The sequence below is a fragment of the Sitodiplosis mosellana genome, unplaced genomic scaffold (genome assembly GCF_009176505.1).
Source record: "Sitodiplosis mosellana isolate CC-2019 unplaced genomic scaffold, AAFC_SMos_1.0 Smas_scaffold_6191, whole genome shotgun sequence".
In the NCBI taxonomy this organism is placed as follows: domain Eukaryota; kingdom Metazoa; phylum Arthropoda; class Insecta; order Diptera; family Cecidomyiidae; genus Sitodiplosis; species Sitodiplosis mosellana.
In genome coordinates this window covers 5,344,879-5,356,928 of record NW_022601432.1, presented here as the reverse complement: position 1 = coordinate 5,356,928, position 12,050 = coordinate 5,344,879, and the positions used below count along the sequence as shown (strand labels likewise).

Here is a 12,050-nt window from a genome sequence, read left to right as displayed (position 1 = left end):
GTGCTGAAAATAAAACAAAAAACCAAATACAACTGAACCGAATGAAAAAAAAACATGAACCGAAAGCATAGTACACAGCTCGCACATATGCGACAAATACACAAAACAAACATGTGGATCGGATGATGCCAGCAGCAACCACTACCATCACCACCACCCACAACATGCAACAAAAAAAAAAATACAGATGGAAAGTTGGGAGCTCGAGCGCGCGCGCACATACACCGACTTCGAAAAACAAATTTCGATTCACATTTACTCATTAAAATCGTTTCTGCAGCAGATACTGGCACTTCTCTGCTAGAACAACATCAACTCACACGCATATAAACACAACACCAGCGACAGGATCATCATCAGCAGCAAAAAAAAGAAGCACAACACTCTTTTTTTTATTATAGAGCATAAGAGACTCATAAAACCAAATCGAGATACGGTTTGCATGCGTTTAATGTTTGCATTTCAGCGCTTCGAATATAAATAATGATTTGGATGAACTTCAAAATCGTTTACATTTTCTACGTGTATGCATTTATTGTGTGTTTCGCGTTTCGCTTTTGGCGAAAATGCAATTCGATGCTCATTTTATTTTATTCATTTATACAAAATATTTGAGCGCGCGCGCGATCGCCGCTTATATTTCGGTGCTGTGTTTTATCTCTCTCTCTCTCTCTCTCTCTCTCTCTCTCTCTCTCTCTCTCTCTTCCACTGACATTACATACATCGATGCTATTGTATTTTTGTTGTTTATGACAAGCGCTTTTATAGTGCGAACTTTTATTTTCAGATGATTCGTTCATCATGCTCAATTTTACCAACATCCTCTTCCATTCTCTTTCTCTTTCTCTCTTTGTTTTCGTATTACACAGTATGCATTTATATTTATTGCAAATACAGCGGGAAATAATAAATAATGTTTATGACATAACTGAAATAGCTGCGATACTAGAGCCCAATTGCCAAAAAAAAATAAGAAGAAGAAAAATCGTCTATAGAATTTGATATGCCATACATATTACTGTCGCATATCGTACTGCTTTTTCTTTCTCTACATTGGCCTTCATGATCAATTTTTTAATGAAATGGTCGGCTTCGCTCCCATCGGACCTTGGTCCAAAAGAGACATTATTAATTTTATAACTCATCTAATGACACAACATACACATATACACACATACACACTACATTACATTCATACCACATGTTACAGTTACAATGTCATATTTCTATGGTTTTTCATAACTTTTCTTATCGCATTGCACGATTTATCTAGAAAACCAATCACAAATAGCTTTCTTGTTATTCAAATAGGTCGACTTCATTCATTAAATTTATGTGAAATTCCATTTGATTGGCTTTCCCTATCATTCCAATAATGCTTCAATCTATTTTTCAAAATGTAATTTCAACCGAACGGCTGTTGCTCCATTACACCTTTTTCTCTCGATTTGACAAGTTGAAAGGAAGCCGACGAAGACGAAGGAAAAACCTATTGACATGATCGAAATTGTTGTAATATGGTAATAGAAAGGATGTTTACTCCCGATATGATAAGATCTGCGGAGCAAACGAAGAAGAAAATGTTCAATAAATTACTGAGTCGTAAAACGAGTAACAAAAAATGTTACATACTAATAATAATAATAGCAATAACATACAACTCATATGATACACGTTAGATATGTCTCTGTGGAACTCAAATTTTTCCCTGTATCATAATAATCGTTTAGCGTGTGTTCGCCTCACATCAATATCATCTATGCATATAGCGAATGCAAACACTTGTATCACCATCATCATCAGCGTCGTCGTCGTTTCGTTTTCGCTGTAGCTGAAGCTGTTGTTTGCATTACGGTGGAATGCCCAAAATAAGCATCCAGCAGAAAAAATAGATTTATACTCAGTATATTTAACAATGACATTCGGCCTGATGCTACGTGCTTTTCATTTAGCACCAACAATTGGATTGTGTTTATTATGAGCTTACATAAACAACGTGTTCTCTCTTTCCCAGTGCCTTCTCCCCATCATTTCTCTTCCTCTCTTATTTGCATTCGGATTTGTTGAGCTGCTTTTGCACATGGCTATAGGTAAATCGAATCAAGTGGATATATTGAACTTCAAATCAATGAAAAAGTCAATCGAATTTTCTCTTATCTACGTCGTTGCCGTTCCCATGTGAATGATACGTTTGAACTGGCTGATCAATACCAGAGTAATTTCATGAGGCAATGGTGAAAATATCGCATGGAGCTTTGCCGGCAACGTGCAAATGCACGATGTACGTGAATAAATTACCAAAAATATCTACATTTCAAAGAAACGCTTCTGGACAATTCATGTGGATTGATTGTGATTTTCGCCAGCTCATTTCGATGCGTATTTATCACAATGTTGAGTGAGTGTATTTGGCACATATCACTCTCCTTGTCAACTCGTTTTTTTTAGATGACGAAAATAAAACTCTTTTCGCTCTCTCTCTCTCTCCCTCCCTCCTCTTGGCAAATTGAATTTTAACACGATCCAGCAGACGAAAAAAATGAAAACATTTGATTTTTGTATTTGCAAACTTTGTGACGCGTAAAATTGGAATAAAGTTTGATGGGAAATTTTTTTTTCTTTCCATCAAATATAAGAATAATGAACAATGGATTTTCGTCTGCCAAACAATTTGGATCAAAATCATGAACATACTTCATCATTTATCGTTGTTTAATGGATATGAAGGTATTTTCCTATATAATTCAACACGGAAAATTCATTGAAAAATCAACGCCAGACAACAGTCACAAACACACTATAATCACTTCAAGTCACCAACTCTGAACACTTTACTTCGAGTGATTGAAGTGTTGGTGACTCTTGCCTGGCTTTGATTTTCCAATGGAATTTAAATTTCGTAAATTGAAAGAAAAACCCCGTCAATGGAATTATTTGAGCTGAAAATCGATCATTGAAAATGCACGTCGACAAGATTCTTTCCAAATTAAACCCAGGCAATGGAAATTGCGAAATTCCCATACTTTGGCGAAGAATTTCAGCAAATGCATATAATTTACTGATTTTAAATGGCTGAGAATGTATATGTGTTCACTTTGCGACTCTCGCGCATTTTTTACCGACTTTTTGCCGCTCATTGTTTCTGGTTTTTATGATTATGGTTTCGTTGCAATCGGTGTGATTCGTTTGAATTTCACGACGCATTTTAGTAATTGACAGAACAGTGTCGTTTGACTCTCGGTGACTCTAAGGCCAATTTCATCGTAGACTACTGAACGAATTTTTTTCAACTATTTAGTAAATTTTTCTTGAAAAGTATTAACGCGATCGGAATTCTCACTTTTTTCCCTGCTTTTTGCCGCTATTTCAAAATGGTTATGTTGAATGCGGGGGCCACGGGGCGACTACTTCACTTGTCTCCAGGCTAAAACTGCACTGTGGCAGCGTTCAGTCATCATTGACGTCGAACCGTTGATCCACTTTCCCTTCCGAAGCGAAGTTTTCTCCCGGAACAGAGAAAATCGAGTGAGAGAAAATCCTGTTGATATTGCTTATTGTGGCAAATCGCCAAAATAACACCTGATATTGATTCAATTACCGCATTCATCAGTTCTATTCACACTGCACGAAGGTTAAAAAGTTGTTCCAATTTTTTTTTTTTTTTTGGTAAATTTAGTCGTACACGTTTTATTTTATTTTCAAAAAATACCATCAATTTGAATGGTATGCGTTATGTTTACCAACAAATCCATAGTTAAAATCGTGATGACATTTATTTCTGGTTCACTTGATGAACCGAAATTAAAAACCAATTTGCTGCCCCATCGGCTCGTTTCCGCGAAAAATCAATTTCACATGAAATCAATTAAATCAGCCTGATTGAATTGCAGTAATTTGTGCGCATATGTGTACTTGTGTCGCCAAACATAAATGCTCATTCAAATCATTCGAGTAAATTCCGAACTCATTCCATGGAAAGGATAAAAACAAAAATTCACATTGAAATTCGGTGGAGCTGATATTAGGCTTAAATTTACAAAGATGCTAACAGTTTGTTATTCTGCATATCCATTCAAAATAATAAACAAACATTATTTCGGAAACATCAACAAGCCGAACGCACACGAACACACACACGGTAATTGGTATACAAATAGCGATTAGCAGCATGCGACTGCCTGGTGTGTGTCTAATGTGTTGCGTAGAATGCTCTAAGCTGTCAGGCGTGTCTGGATGGAGATGGGGGGCGTCTGGTAAAAATAGGAAACGATACACAAATGCCGTAATCGTATGAACGTGCAAATTACGAGTGATATTCTGTGAATAACAGAACATAAAGTGCGTGTTGTCGTTCATACGATACTTTCGATGAAGATTGATTCAATTACGTTTGTCACTGCATATCACATTTCGTTTTCGAACGAATGATATTTATATTCCGTTTTCGGAAAAATCATTTCGATCGTTTTTTTGCTAATGTTAGCGGCCCAGTTCATATAGAAATGGTTAAGTCGTTTGGAAAATTTCCATATTAATCACAAACAATTTCGACGAAATCTTTTTTTGTCGCTTCATTTCTAAATTGTATCATTCAGGCGTAGCAATTATCTCAATTAGAAGGGAATTTTATTTCGTCCAGCCATTATTGAAATGAAGCAATAAATCGAAGAGAATTAATTTCACCAGAGCTGTTTCTATGTTTCATTTTTTTTATCTCACAACATTCGAATTTGCATTTTTTTTTGTAAATTACGGTAAATTATAGGAGCTTATTGCTTTGCTAAACATTGCCAAAATAATATGCCAATATTTATTCATGTTGAGTTTTGGGAAGGAGGTGGGAGTGTTGGCGAGAGAAGGGAGAGATAGGTGAAAGGATGCATTAAAGTAACATTATTATTTTTATTTTCCATCTGCACTTATTCCCACGTTTGAACATGTATATATGTATTAATGCATATACATGGGCACATTCTAATGACTCCATATTGGTGGACAAATGACTCTCACGCACATTGAAAATGTTGTGCTCAGTGATTGTTGCCGTGAAAATATACAATCATTCAACGAATATTCAGTTTATTTGGTTTTCTTTGTTTTTTTTTCAAGGTTGCCTGTGTTTTAATTATTCTTGCTGTAATTTTCTACGGTTTGTTCATTTCGTTTCTTTTTCGCATCCATCAAAATTTATGATGGAAGTTTGTCTCGAGCGTAAGTATACGTTTTGCAAGTGCCAGTCTGCTGATATTGTGGTATTGTCAAAACGCGTAAATTTATCGCTTTCAGGCATTTTGGTATTTTATGTCAATCAACGCTCGCTACCTGCTTGTAGGTCAAAATTGCGTATGTGGTCAAAATTGCCACGGTTTGTCAGTTCATGCCGAAAATTTTCAGCCAAAATGCCCAAAATAAGTGAAAAAGTCTGCAAAAGTGGTGGAAACCTAACTTACCTTAAGAGTGAGTTTGTGTGCGAGTCTATGGTACTGATGATGGGGTTTGGTATTTATTCAAATGGAATTAAGTATTCTTCTATTTGTGCAATTACAAAATAATTAATTGCGTTTGACGAAATGGTTAGCTGATCTTACGTAGCAGGCGTACCCGCTTCCACCCGGTCGATATACATTACAGCTAATGCATATTGACCGAGTGGTTACCCGAAGGAGAAGATACGCGCTACGAGTGCATGTTAGTCCAAATTGCGCTCACACTTACAGACTATATATGTTTATGCCTGTTTGCGTGCATCGCTTACGTTCACATAAGATCTACACACAGAAAAGAATCCCCGGAAATTTTAGGTGTTCGCCGTAAAATTTGACATTTATAAATAAATTTCTATATACATTTTACCGGCAACACTTGAATTTTTCGGGCGATGACATAATTTCAAATATTCCAACAGAAATTAGCGCCACCTGTCATTTCAAGCGGTAAAATATATATAGTATTTGATAAAATTTTCGAAAATATGTCATCGCCCGGAAAATTGAAGTGTTGCCGGTAAAATGTATATAGAAATTTATATATAAATGTCAAATTTTACGGCGAACACCTAAAATTTCCGGGGATTCTTTTCTGTGTGTAGCGATGCACGCATACAGGCATAATATATAGATAGGATTCAATGTCATTGAAAATAACAACGATGATCGTATCTAGATAACCAAAATGTATGATTGTGACCAGTGACCATTCAAGCATATTGAACAATATGGAAAACATCGATTGATTCAACTTGTGCTCCGTTTTTTTTCTACTCTTTTCCTCTCTCCCACTCCACCCCTCCTCTCTTTTTCTGTTTGTATGTGTGTGTCTATCTCTCCTCCTTTTCGTTAAATTGATAAATGCGTGCTCGTTGCAAATAAATCATTTGACTTTTCGAGAGGTGAGCAATGGCAACTGGCAGTAGCAGAAATTCGCGTTTCTTTCGCCGATTTGTCTCTATGTTTACATTCTTTGTTACTGCCGTTGACAGATTGATAGACAGATTTATATTCACCCCAAAAACCAGTTCCATATGATTTTGTGGACGGCGAATGCAGCAAACGACTGAAGAGGGAAAAAAAACACGTCACCGTAAAAACAATGGGGTAAATAATCAAATTTGCACGTTTCGCCATAAGCTTCATATTTGCTCATCCATTGAAGTGGCAACTTAATTTAGTATTTTACGTGCTTCTTTATTGTTGTATTTTTTTTCATCATAACAAAATTATAACCGTATAAGTCCCGCATCATATGAGTATATCACGTAATCAAAACAAATGAATTGCAAAATGGAACAAATAAACTGGAAAATGATTATTGGTCGAAAGTAATGGCCTTCGGCAGAGAATGTGCCACGAACACATAGAAAATGTCATTCAGTCAATGGCGGATAGCTGCCGATATATGCTGAGCATAGAAACTCAGGAAACTAATCTGACCCCTTACATATGACTGAGCGAGTAAGCAAGCAACGCGCGCTCAGATTTATGAGTTTCTATGCTCAGCATATATCGGCAGCTATCCGCCATTGACTGATGTCATTCAAACCAAGACCGATTCTCAAATGGATATTCATATTCAACCAAGCTTTATTTTATTAGTACACTATTGAATATTGACAAAGTTTTCTTTTGCGCCAGATTTCGGCCTACCCGACCATCATCAACATTCTATCATCACTATCAAAATGGGTGCACCCTTCAAACATTCATGCCTCAGGAGTATTAAAGCAATTTGTTTGTTTTTTAGGATTCCATTTTGTACGAGATTGTGGGAAAAAGAGCCAACCTCTCCACCCGTCTCCTTATTCTTGAAATGATACAGATGCCAACGCATTGATTTGAATATTCACGAGATAAAACATTTCCATATAATTCAAGAGATTTCAAGAACAAGACGATCTTTTTCGCATGTATTGCAATCGACGAAACATTGTGTGCGAAAAAAGTGAGCAACATAAATGAGGAAGCATTCGTAAAAACCGTTTTTTATCTATGATGAAATATAAACCACATGTTCCGTTTGTTCGTTGAGAACGTCCTGTAATTGTAGCGAAAATGATGTACAACAGCGTCATAGATTCATCCACGGCAAATATCAGAAACTTGCGGTAATTTGTCTGATATTAAATACACTCACATTACGCCAGCGCTTCAGTATTATGTGTCAAATTAGAGCGTTAGTTCCAATATTATCCGCACTTTAAAGCTACTCATGCGACAAGCGTTGGCTTTATACAGTGCCTCTAGGGGCTTCTAATTCTGAACGAATATTTCATATAAATACGTATTACCACGTATAAACGCCGTATATTTTGTGCATATTTCACATATAACCCGCGTATATCGTAAACCATCCAAATTGTAACATAGTTCTAATTGTAACATAGTCTCAAAATAAACTACTTTTCTAAAAAAAAATACAATTAATTCATATATTCATATCGGTAGATTTTTTCGTGTTCTTCTCAAATATGATATAAAAACCAACAGTTACCCTTCAAAGTTTTGCAGAAAATTAGTCTATTTGTGCAATTGTTACAATTTAGACTATGTTACAATTTGGATGGTTTACGATACGCCGTATATTTTAACCATTTCGTATAAATAGAGATAAAAACTCCTAGCAGTGTCTTATGCACCACAATTTCCGTCCGCTTGAGAATTAGAGAGAGAGAGAGAGAGAGAGAGAGAGAGAGAGAGAGAGAGAGAGAGAGAGAGAGAGAGAGAGAATATCGATCAACGAAAACCCCTTTTTTGCAATGTCGTATGAAGTCGAGACTTCTCAACTGAATTCAAGGCACTTATTTGATAAATTCAACATATCTACTCTGAAAATCAACTGCTCAAAAATTCAGTGAAATAAAACGAAAATGCGCATTTGGACGAAATTTATGTGTCTTTTTATAGTCTATTCGCCTCCCTCTCTGTATCTCCCTGCAAAATGAAAAAAAAAACAATGGTTGTGTATTGTGTTAACTTTTCGTAGCCATATACATACATAATATCATGGGTATTCATTTGTTGTTGTTTATCATTCGAATAGAATGTGACGCACATTTTTGGAGTATTCAATGCCAAACGAAAAAAAAAAAAAAAAAAATTCGACCACCCCAATTAAATAAAGTTTTTAATCCATTTATTGGACATTCAGTGACTTGACTCGGGCAACTATATAAACTATGCGAACAGTAGAATGGAAAAAGAAAATGTTGTTAAAACTTATTTGGCCAATGGTCAAAGTCCATTTATAAACTTAATTACCAATATCAATCTAAAAAAAGGAGATCAATGAAGTGTGAAACGCTTCCGTTTAATTTTCGCACAACTCAAATAAGAAGTAGAAAAACATTATTGATATCGGTGGCCAACATTCCTGCCGTATTGTATCGAACATTACGTTATCGTACCGTCTCACATTCGGCACCATTTTAAAAACCACACACTCTCACTCACTCACACGGTAATTAACAATATCGTAAATTTCCACGAAATGTAAACAATTCTAAGCCGCAAAAACACAAAACAGAGATTCTGTGAACATGAATTTATCCATTTTGATTGTTTGCCATTTCTTCACGGCATTTCAGTAGCATTTTATCTGGTTGTATACCATTTCGACGAAAGCAGCAATTACAAATTATAAGTATCCATGAATTTGACATGGGTGCTCGTTGTCAGATGGAATACCATTCCATTTTCACACTGATGTTTTTTGTTTGTTTTGTTTTGTTTTGTTTTGTTGCATTCTTCGCGCCACAATCTTCAACGATAACAAAATTCATTTCATTGTTCTTGTTCTGGTTGGGGCGAAACACAATTTATCGGCAATTACATCGACGAAAAAGTGTGGTGACATTAATAAATCGTTTGACTGACGCCTTAATTCATGAAGTTTTAATTGAAATGTATAATGCAAATGTTTTGTTTGTTCTGTTTTTTTGTTCTTCTTCTCGTTCGAAAATTTAATTCTCGTTGTCGTTTTTAATTTACTTCGAATTGTTTGTCTATTTGAAGAGAAAAAACATCGAGTTTTCAGAGAAATAAATCACAACCTCCAATCATTTATGCACATCTCGTTGCAAACAGATTCTTAACTTTTATCTTTTTATTCGGAAATTTTGTGTGCACGATGTTAAATAAATGAACTCATAAATTTGGCATAAATTCTCTTTCGTCAATGTCAAAAGCCAAACATCATCACGTAGACAAATATATATATGTCGTTCAGGTTATGAGTATAAATATGTTTACGTGAGCGATACAAAATTTATATCGAGACGGCAAAATTCCATCATGCAGTTTATGCAGCCGTTTTTTGTAATGCTTTTGTTTCAGGAGATCAACGAACGAATTTATTGTCACACACGCGCTTATTTAATTGAACCGAGTCGAAAATGAAATAACCCATTGACTTACTGTCTAATTTGGTTCGTTCACGTATTTTTGTAAATAGATTTGGTTCCCATATTGCAACGTGTCTCTCACACAGTCATTGTCAACGATGAAAGGGATCAAAAGGACAAACGCCATTGAATTGTAAGAAGCCGTAATCCGTTGGATCGAATGCTACAAAAATCCGATTTAATGCAAACGGATGGTATGGCGGTCATATCACACAACCGGCTAAGTGTATATATTTAGAATATGGTTTGATCACCACTCTCTGTGTTTTTGTATCAGCCACTTACTTTACTTTAAGCATCATCATTGGAGATAAAAAATTGGCAGCACGCACCTCTCTCTCTCTCTCTCTCTCTCTCTCTCTCTCTCTCTCTCTCTCTCTATTTATGCTTTTCACATAAATTCGACAGCAGACACCGTCCTCTGTATTGGCATTTATCGAAAGTTTTGAATGAGTTGAAGTGAGCCGAAATAGCATCAATATCAAAATCGTAGGTTGAAAAATAGCTTTTGTTCGTCTGATTCTCTTCATTTTCTTTCTTTTGAAATTCTTCTCATCGTTTTTTATGTTGTTTTCTATCATCAGTTCACATTTTTTGATTCCAGTTGATGTGATCTAATTAAAGAAGTCGAAGTCGACGCGATGCCAAATCAATCGATTTTTCTTGCGGCGAATAAGCATAAAAAAGAATCGAAAATGTCTTAGCACTTAGCGGGCATCGTTTGCAAAATGAATGAAAAGAAAGAGAAAGAGATGGCGAAAGTGTGTTTTTGTATGCACATGGGAGCGACCGTCGGATTCGACATATTGGGAGGCAGATAGGGAGTAGAACAGAGCGAGATAGAAAGAAGAAAAGAAAAAAAAACGAAGAAAGAAAGAAGAAAAGCAAGTAGGAAAAGCATTACATATTTGAATTTGGTTTGCCTACATTCGAAGCGAACAAATCTCCAGAATAGATTTAGAAACAAAAAAAAAAAGAAATATAAATGGCATAATACACATGGCTCAACATGCCTCTCTCACACCATTATGATCTTAATTTCCTTGGTGCTAGATACACTGGGCCACAAATTGCCCGTATATACTCACACATTATTTTTTGTGGAAATTACGGAAATTATATCCGACACATACATGAAGGATGAACGCAATAAAAAAGATTGGCAATTTAACAGGAAAACCACTATGGATATGGGCTCACATAAATTTGTGCTTGTTCAAAAAGTAGACGAAAAACCGTATCGCCTCACATCAGACAAGATAATCATTTCGAAAATGAAACACACCATATATTTGTGATTACTAGAGAAAAAGTGATAAGAAACACCGAAACGAACGGTATGTATTTAGAAGCGGCAAAGATACGCACTTTTGCTGTAACCTGCTATGCTAAATGGCATGTCAGGTCATGTTTTGTTACAAACGAACAAAAAAAAATCCTATGTAACGCGATAAGTTGGTGTCTGTGCCGGTGGTTGAGCTTCAATACAATTATTTTCGGGATTAATTTCATATCGTGCATTTGACAGGCCGCCGAATCAAATTCAGAACCATCTAATTCGGCCACGTAAAAGTTTTTTTTTCTCTGTTTTTTTTTCGATTAAAACTGTTTCTATTTTGATTGGGGCAATCTGTTTTTTTTTCTGCGACGCACTCTACAAATAATAACAAAAACAAAGTACCAGTCAGTTTAGAGGTATTTTGGACAGACAGGAATGTCAGGGTCGATAAAATCAAAACCGCACAGAATTTTCGTCGAAAACAGGATGTTGTGCCGTTCGTTATGTAACTCAAATGCATCAAACCGAGCTATTGCATAATTGAATGTGATCGGATACTGTAATAGTCTAATTAAATAATCAAAACGCAATGATTTTATTATACTAATATTTAGGTTTTAATGAATCAATATTATGTTGTGTGTACATGGCTATGGTTGATGCTCAACTACTCAAAGCTGTCAAAAGACATTGACAAGTGTATCTGCATGACAAGTGTATGCGTTGTCAGATTCAAAGCTTAAGGCTCGTTTACATGTCATATTACACGCATTTTCTTTTCTCTTTTTTTTTTTTAATTAAATTAATTTATCAACTACAATGAATTTGGACTAGGCTACCACTTATAATTATTACAATATTAATCATAGCCAAATC

At 35.6% G+C, this 12,050-nt stretch overlaps 1 protein-coding gene across 2 annotated transcripts in view; it reads right to left on the bottom strand.

Moving 5' to 3' along the window:
- The window catches only part of LOC129576835 (uncharacterized), a 42,450-nt gene extending 30,771 nt beyond the window's left edge, over window positions 1-11,679 (bottom strand). For both annotated transcript variants that reach the window (XM_055462677.1, XM_055462678.1), the window contains exon 1: window positions 11,577-11,679. The gene's annotated coding sequence lies outside the window, so the exon portion shown is untranslated. The remainder of the gene's footprint in view (window positions 1-11,576) is intronic.
- Window positions 11,680-12,050: the final 371 nt, after the last annotated feature.